Consider the following 7,016-nt stretch of genomic DNA (forward strand, 5'->3'; position numbering starts at 1 on the left):
GAACGCCTGGACTGTCTTATTATTACAAAATTAAATTTATGATTTGCATTAATCATTTTATGTTGTGCATTTGTCATGATTTGATGTGTTTTTATTATGATGTGATGTGTTTTTATTATTATGTGATGTGTTTTTTTTATTATGTAATGCGCCTTTGTCATTATGTGATATGCATTTGTCATTATGTGATGTGATTTCATCATTATGTAACGTGCTTTTGGCATTATGTGATGTGATTTAGTCATTATGTGTTTTGCATTTGTCATTATGTGAAGTGTTTTTGTCATTAGTTAATGTGTATATTTCATAAGATGATATACTTTCAATAAGCCATTACGTCGTGTTCAAAAAACTTTATATAAAATATCTTTACGTGATGTGCAAGTTTTATCGTGATGAAAACGTTTTCCATATACAATATTTGATGACTAAACAAAATTTCAGACATAGATATATCATTTGACAAATTCCTCTTATTCGAAAATCTAATTTCAGGCACTTAGCATCACTTCTTTCAAACACATCTTTTTACTACTGAAAATGTTCATTAAAAGGCCAGTTCCCCCCTCCCAAACACTTTTTGTGCAGCATAGTCAAGTAAGGGTAATGTAGTACTTTATGAATGAAATTTGGTACTGAAAGAAGTTGACCCCCCCCCCCCTTCACGAAATAGGATTTTCGAGTTTGGCAAGTTTTGCATCGCCCCTTTTTCTGCTTATCAAGTTTTTTCAGTAAATTTGAAATTTTTCTTTGGCTTTGGCCTTTTTTTGGATTTAATTCATTTCAATTTTTTGTAGTTTTATATAGCATAACAAACCCAACCCAACCCTAAAATAGGGTTACATGTTTAAAAAAGTTTGTTTACGAGTATTTCTTTTATTTGTCTAAAAAAATTCTGGGAAGGATTTCTTTTCTTGAGTAGGATGGACCCCCCCTTAAAAATTCCTGGATCCGCTTAATATGTAGTATTTAGGCAGGTACTGCGAATAGGGTGACATTTTACTCTGGGAGAATTTGAATTCGATAAACTTAAATAAATATAATATGATTTACATTATAACTCCTGGGTCGAGGCCTCTGCTGGTGGACTTTTAGTCCCCGAGGGTCTCTACAGCCCAGTAACCTACAGTACTTCGGTAGTAGCTTGAGAATACCAATATATATTTAATGGCTGTGGTATTATTTAGACATTTATTTCAAAATTAAGGATTATCTCCCTCATGCATAGCTCTGATCCTTCGACGTATTTGACTCCAGTCTTTGGCACCTTTTTTCAACTCTTCCAATTCTTTTTATTTAAATATTTTGGATTGCCAACCTTTCGGGATGAGCATCACTGAAGAGACACAATTTGTCGAAATTCGCATCTAGTGCATCAACATTGGTACCGTATATGATTCACATCCAAAATATCTGTTAGAATTTATTTGATTTAAAATTAAGTATTAGAGGAATATTTCAAACAATATATCCTTGTCCGATTATTTTTGAGTCATCTATTGTTGTATATGGGTACAGCTCACTAATTGTTTTCCCATAGGCGGCAATCTTAACGTTTCTTCACATAGCAATGTCCCTAATTTTCGTTCAGCAGTGAGTGACCCCTCAAATCAAAGCACATCAAGTTGTCTTTCCGTGGTTAAAATCTCGAGGTGGCATGTCAGATTCATTTTCCGGCAAAATGCGCCTGTCTGCGTTAACCTCTGAAAATGAAAGTGAAAGTAGGGGAATTCAAGACTTCTCACTGGTGTTATAATACATAAGATAATTCTGCTGATCTTCTTGATAAATTACATCTGCCAAGCTTATTTCCAAGGGAACATATTCCTTATCAACAAGTATGAGGCTCAGTTTAATACATTATCACAGTTTTTTTTTTTAAATTCAGGTCTGCAAATTAAGGAACGTGTAATTTTTTCTGCACTACTTTCTTCCCCTACCGATTCTAAAAATAATTAGAGGTATGTACCCAATATGAAAAAGTATTTTCTGGATTTTACAACATTTTACATCATAAGTCATACTACAGTCTATGTACTAACATTATGCCAAATTTCGGGAAAATTCAATCATTAATAAAATTTTACAGCATGCACAGTTCTATATGCAAAATCCTTTTAAAATGCTTCCATCTAACCACAACTGCACCCACACTTTAAGTCATTGGTTAGCCTATTAATGTACTTAAACCATTTTTATTCTCTTTCATAACTTTACATACATCAAGTAAAATCATAATCAATAATGGGTCCATTTCTCTTATTTCAAAAAATCAATGCATTTTCGCACAAAATTTGATCATCCCTCACCCTTGAATTCATTGTTTCTCCATGATTGACAAAAAAATTAAGTTTACAAATACCCCGAACGTAGTAAAAAATAGAAAGTACTGATTATTTCCTGTCCATTGATGTATCATTCAGGATAATTGGTGTAGGAATAAAAAAAAGTTATAAGCCTTTATATTCTTGTAAACATTAATCTGTTTCAAAGCAATTTTTACGCCAATGCAAGTTCACTCATCTATGACGTCATAATGCCATCATAATAATGGATTGCTTATTACACATGTAGTGTTACTTTTCCCGTACTTTTAATTAAAGATGAAATTAGAACTGAAATATTCATTATAACTATAAAATAATAAAAATACTTGCATGAGCAGATGAAATAAATAGTCTACAGAAAATGTTTTGTTTGCATGGTAACCATTTTGTAATTTGTAGGAAAATGAAAGAGAACTTTGAAAATTTTGAATTTCTTTACAAGTCGCTCATTCTGACTGACAGGTATTAAAGAAATTTCAACTCTTATATTTTTTAATCTTAATATTTTATCATACACAACACTATGAATGTAATTATTTTGAAATTCTTTTCCAAATATATTAGTTGTAAAATATATAGCATACATGTACATATTAGTTTGATGGTCACTTTCATAGCTCAAATATTCATTTAAAATCTACATTTTCTAAGCTTTAACACCACCTCCCTCCCTCCCTCCCCCCCCCCCCCCACACACACACACACACATACAAACACAAAGAAGTTTTAGAAAATTTAACTTACATATTAAAAGTACTGCCATCATTTTACATGTGAAGACTTAAGATGTGTTCAAATGAGTTTGTTTTTACTGACTGATAGTTTTAAACACCATCTGCACCATCTGCATGAACCTTGAAGTTGTCCTGTATCACCATGAACCTAAAAAAATCAATTTAAAAAATGTTGCATTAATTTATCAGCATCAAAAAGCACCTAAAACATTCACAGACAGACATCAAAAACACACAATCCTACCACATTCCTTTTATGCCCATAATTTGATATCAATTAAAAATGATGAATTTGCACTCATTACTCTCATCATTGTTAAATAACATGTAAATTAATAATACAGGTAAAAAGCATGCTTACTGACAATAATTATACATTAGACAAATACATGTTATGTAGTTATTAAAATATATTAAAAAAAATGTTAGTGTGCATGTTCACGCACACACTGCTTAACTTCCACACAACTGTAGCCTGATCGACTTCTTTGAAAGAATGCACATGTATGTCCTCATTCATGTAATTCTATTCCATAAAAATAAAAGTTTTCATTTACAAATATTGTAATAAGGCATGGAAACCTTTTTCTTCTTTACCTCTTTCATAAAATGACAAATGCATATCACCTACATACTGCAAGACTCTGCACTAGGTAGCACTAAGCAGTTTTGGTAACTTACTGCCACTCTACTTTCACTTTGACCTTGAACTTCACTGAATACCGATTCCGACCTCATTTGTGAATTTTTGTGTATTGAAAATAAACAATAGTCGTGGATGTACTTCTACAATAATTGTTCCTTTTCTAAATATCTATTAATGGCTCTGAATTAATAAATTGTATAAATTCGATGCATTTAATTTACATGCTACATGTGAACACAATGGGAGATATGAGCATAAGCCGTCTGTTCCCAAGGGGGGAGGGGGGTCTATTAACAAATCGATTTGTTTCAAAATATGTATAAACAAATTAAAATGTGCTTCTTTCAAAAATTTAAACAATTGGAAATGATAGTAAACACCGAGTTAAAAACAAAGTAAAGATCTATGAAAATTTTCTCTTACCATTTGCCTTCAGCCCTCCACATATTGGGTACAGCCCACTAATTGTTTTCCCGTAGGCGGCAATCTTAACGTTTCTTCACATAGCAATGTCCCTAATTTTCGTTCAGCAGTGAGTGACCCCTCAAATCAAAGCACATCAAGTTGTCTTTCCGTGGTTAAAATCTCGAGGTGGCATGTCAGATTCGTTTTCCGGAAAAATGCGCCTGTCTGCGTTAACCTCTGAAAATGAAAGTGAAAGTAGGGGAATTCAAGACTTCTCACTGGTGTTATAATACATAAGATAATTCTGCTGATCTTCTTAATAAACCATCTGCCAAGCTTTTTTGCAAGGGAACATATTCCTTATCAACAAGTATGAGGCTCAGTTTAATACATTATCACTGGGTTTTTTTTATTCAGGTCTGCAAATTAAGGAACTTGTAATTTTTTCTGCACTACTCTCCTCCCCTACCGATTCTAAAAATAATTAGAAGTATGTACCCAATATGTAGAAGGAAAAAAGAAGAGGTCAACGTTATCAACAAGATAAAACTTGCACATCACGAAAAGATGTTTGCACCACATATAGAGACTTTTGATTCAAACATAATGGCTATTGAAAGTACATGATCTTATAAAATATGCACATCAAATAATGACAAAAACACTTCACATAATGACAAATGCACACCACATAATGACAAAAGCACATCATATAATGGTACAAGTACATCGCATTGTGACAAATGCACATCACATAATGGCAAAAGCACATCACATAATGACAAAATACACATCACATAATAGTAAATGCACATCACATCATGACAAATGTGTATCACTTAATGAAAAATGTACATCACATAATGACAAAAGCACATCACATAATGACAAATGTGTATCACATAATGACAAATGTACATCACAAAATGAAAAAAGCTTACCACATAATAGTAAAAGCACATCACATAGTGATATTTGCACATCATAAATAAAATTTTGCCATGATAAGACAATCCAGGCGCTCCATACATTCTTATCAAAGGAATATTTTGCCATGTGAATAAACGTCATCCTTAATTGTAATTTTACGTATGTACATTATGCATGCATTGCATTGTTCGGTCACCCCAGTTACTCAGGTGACATATTGCTATCTGATTTTTTTCTGTGGGTAAATTCCAGGGGATTATAAATTGTCAATTTCATGGTCTCTATCTCACTGGGGCCTGAAGGGTGGGACCAAAACCATAACTAGATGCTGTCATGAGACAGTAATACCCGCACTAAGGTGTTTGCCTCTAAATGCACACTCCTTGATATTGGGCTTACCAAGGAAAAAGTCAAAATAATTCTATAATTTACACAGTACATGTATTCGTCAAATCGAGCATGAAATGCTCAGGTGACCATTTGACCTATGTCCCTCTTATAGGTATTTCCTTTACTTAATTCATTAACAGTCTGAAATAACAGAATTTAATTAATGATGTAAATTAGGTTTTGACAAAAGGGGGGATATACATTTTTGGCCCATAATTGAACTTTTTAAATTCATTTTCTCAACAACAATAATATTATTTTAGAACAAAGCATTTTTAATGATTTTATCAAAATGTGCAAACTTTTTCTTAGTATTTGATTAGGCTAAAACCTTCCTGAAAAGCCATTCCCAATCAATTTTGTCCCCCCCACCCCACCCCAACACACACACACACACACACACGTGTACACACACACACACACACCCTCACACACACACACACACACACACTCTCACACACACACCCTCACACACACACACAAAATTTGCCTGTTTTTGGAAATAGGCCTAGATGGCAAAGTTATGTTAAAACATCGTTTGTTATGATAATTCAAAATTTCTTGTACTGTACATGTACGTGAACACCTTTTTGAAAATTTCTACATCACATTGGGCTTGCGTCACCCTACTTGTACTAGTACTAGTTTTACCATTATCATTTTTAGATTGCACATGGTGCAGTACATCATTACATGTATATCAGTAGGAATAAATTCATTTTGTGTTTTAATTGGATTATATTTCATGAAGTTGACAGGACCTATGACATTTGGTAAGTACAAGTTTAAGTATAGATTGGGGTAAAATAAACCGAAATGCAAATGATTAGGTTAAAGTTTAAAAAGGATCAAAGATCATCGGATGCCACATTTCACATTCTGAAGAGTTATCTCCCGTTGTCTACATTACATTCAGTTACTGTCATCCAGGAATTTTTTCCGGGGGGGGGGGGGGAGGAGGGTGGGGTTGGGGGTGGGGGGGTGGGGTCCACACCTCAGTCAAAAAAATTTCCAGCCCAGAATTTCCTGAGAAGCAAAAACACAAAACAAAACAAAACAAAACAAACAAACAAACAAACAAATAAAAGCAATGATGGTAGGGTCCGTTTTTTATTGGGGCAGGGCGTCCAAAGTCATTTTTATTTGCTTCTGTAAATCAGTATATAGTCCTATTTAAATGACTCTGCAAATTGCAAGGGGGGAGCAATCTCCCTACCCGCTCCCTGTCCCTGAAATGACAAATGATCATGTGACTCCAAAATAGTAGAAAACTTTTCCATTTGACTATACATAATTTTGTTTCTTGTGTTATTATGTTATGTACATCTAATGGTTTAAGGTTATGAACCCCTGGAGGTCATCCCCACTTTCTTAATGAACTGGAAATGTTCACAATATGACTACATCAAATTAAATAAAAGTGCATCAATGATAAGATTGCTTGACATTTCATTCATGAATTTGGGTCAACCCATGTACCCTCCTAGAATTAGGAATGAAAATCATTCGAAGAGATGGACCATTAAACTATTTGAATACATTCACAATTTTTTTTATGTCAAAACAAAGTATTAGTTTGCATAC

Source organism: Saccostrea echinata, unplaced genomic scaffold, assembly GCF_033153115.1.
Source record: "Saccostrea echinata isolate AGI-Se365-2 ecotype Australia unplaced genomic scaffold, CSIRO_AGI_Sech_v1 ptg000023l, whole genome shotgun sequence".
In the NCBI taxonomy this organism is placed as follows: Eukaryota; Metazoa; Mollusca; class Bivalvia; order Ostreida; family Ostreidae; genus Saccostrea; species Saccostrea echinata.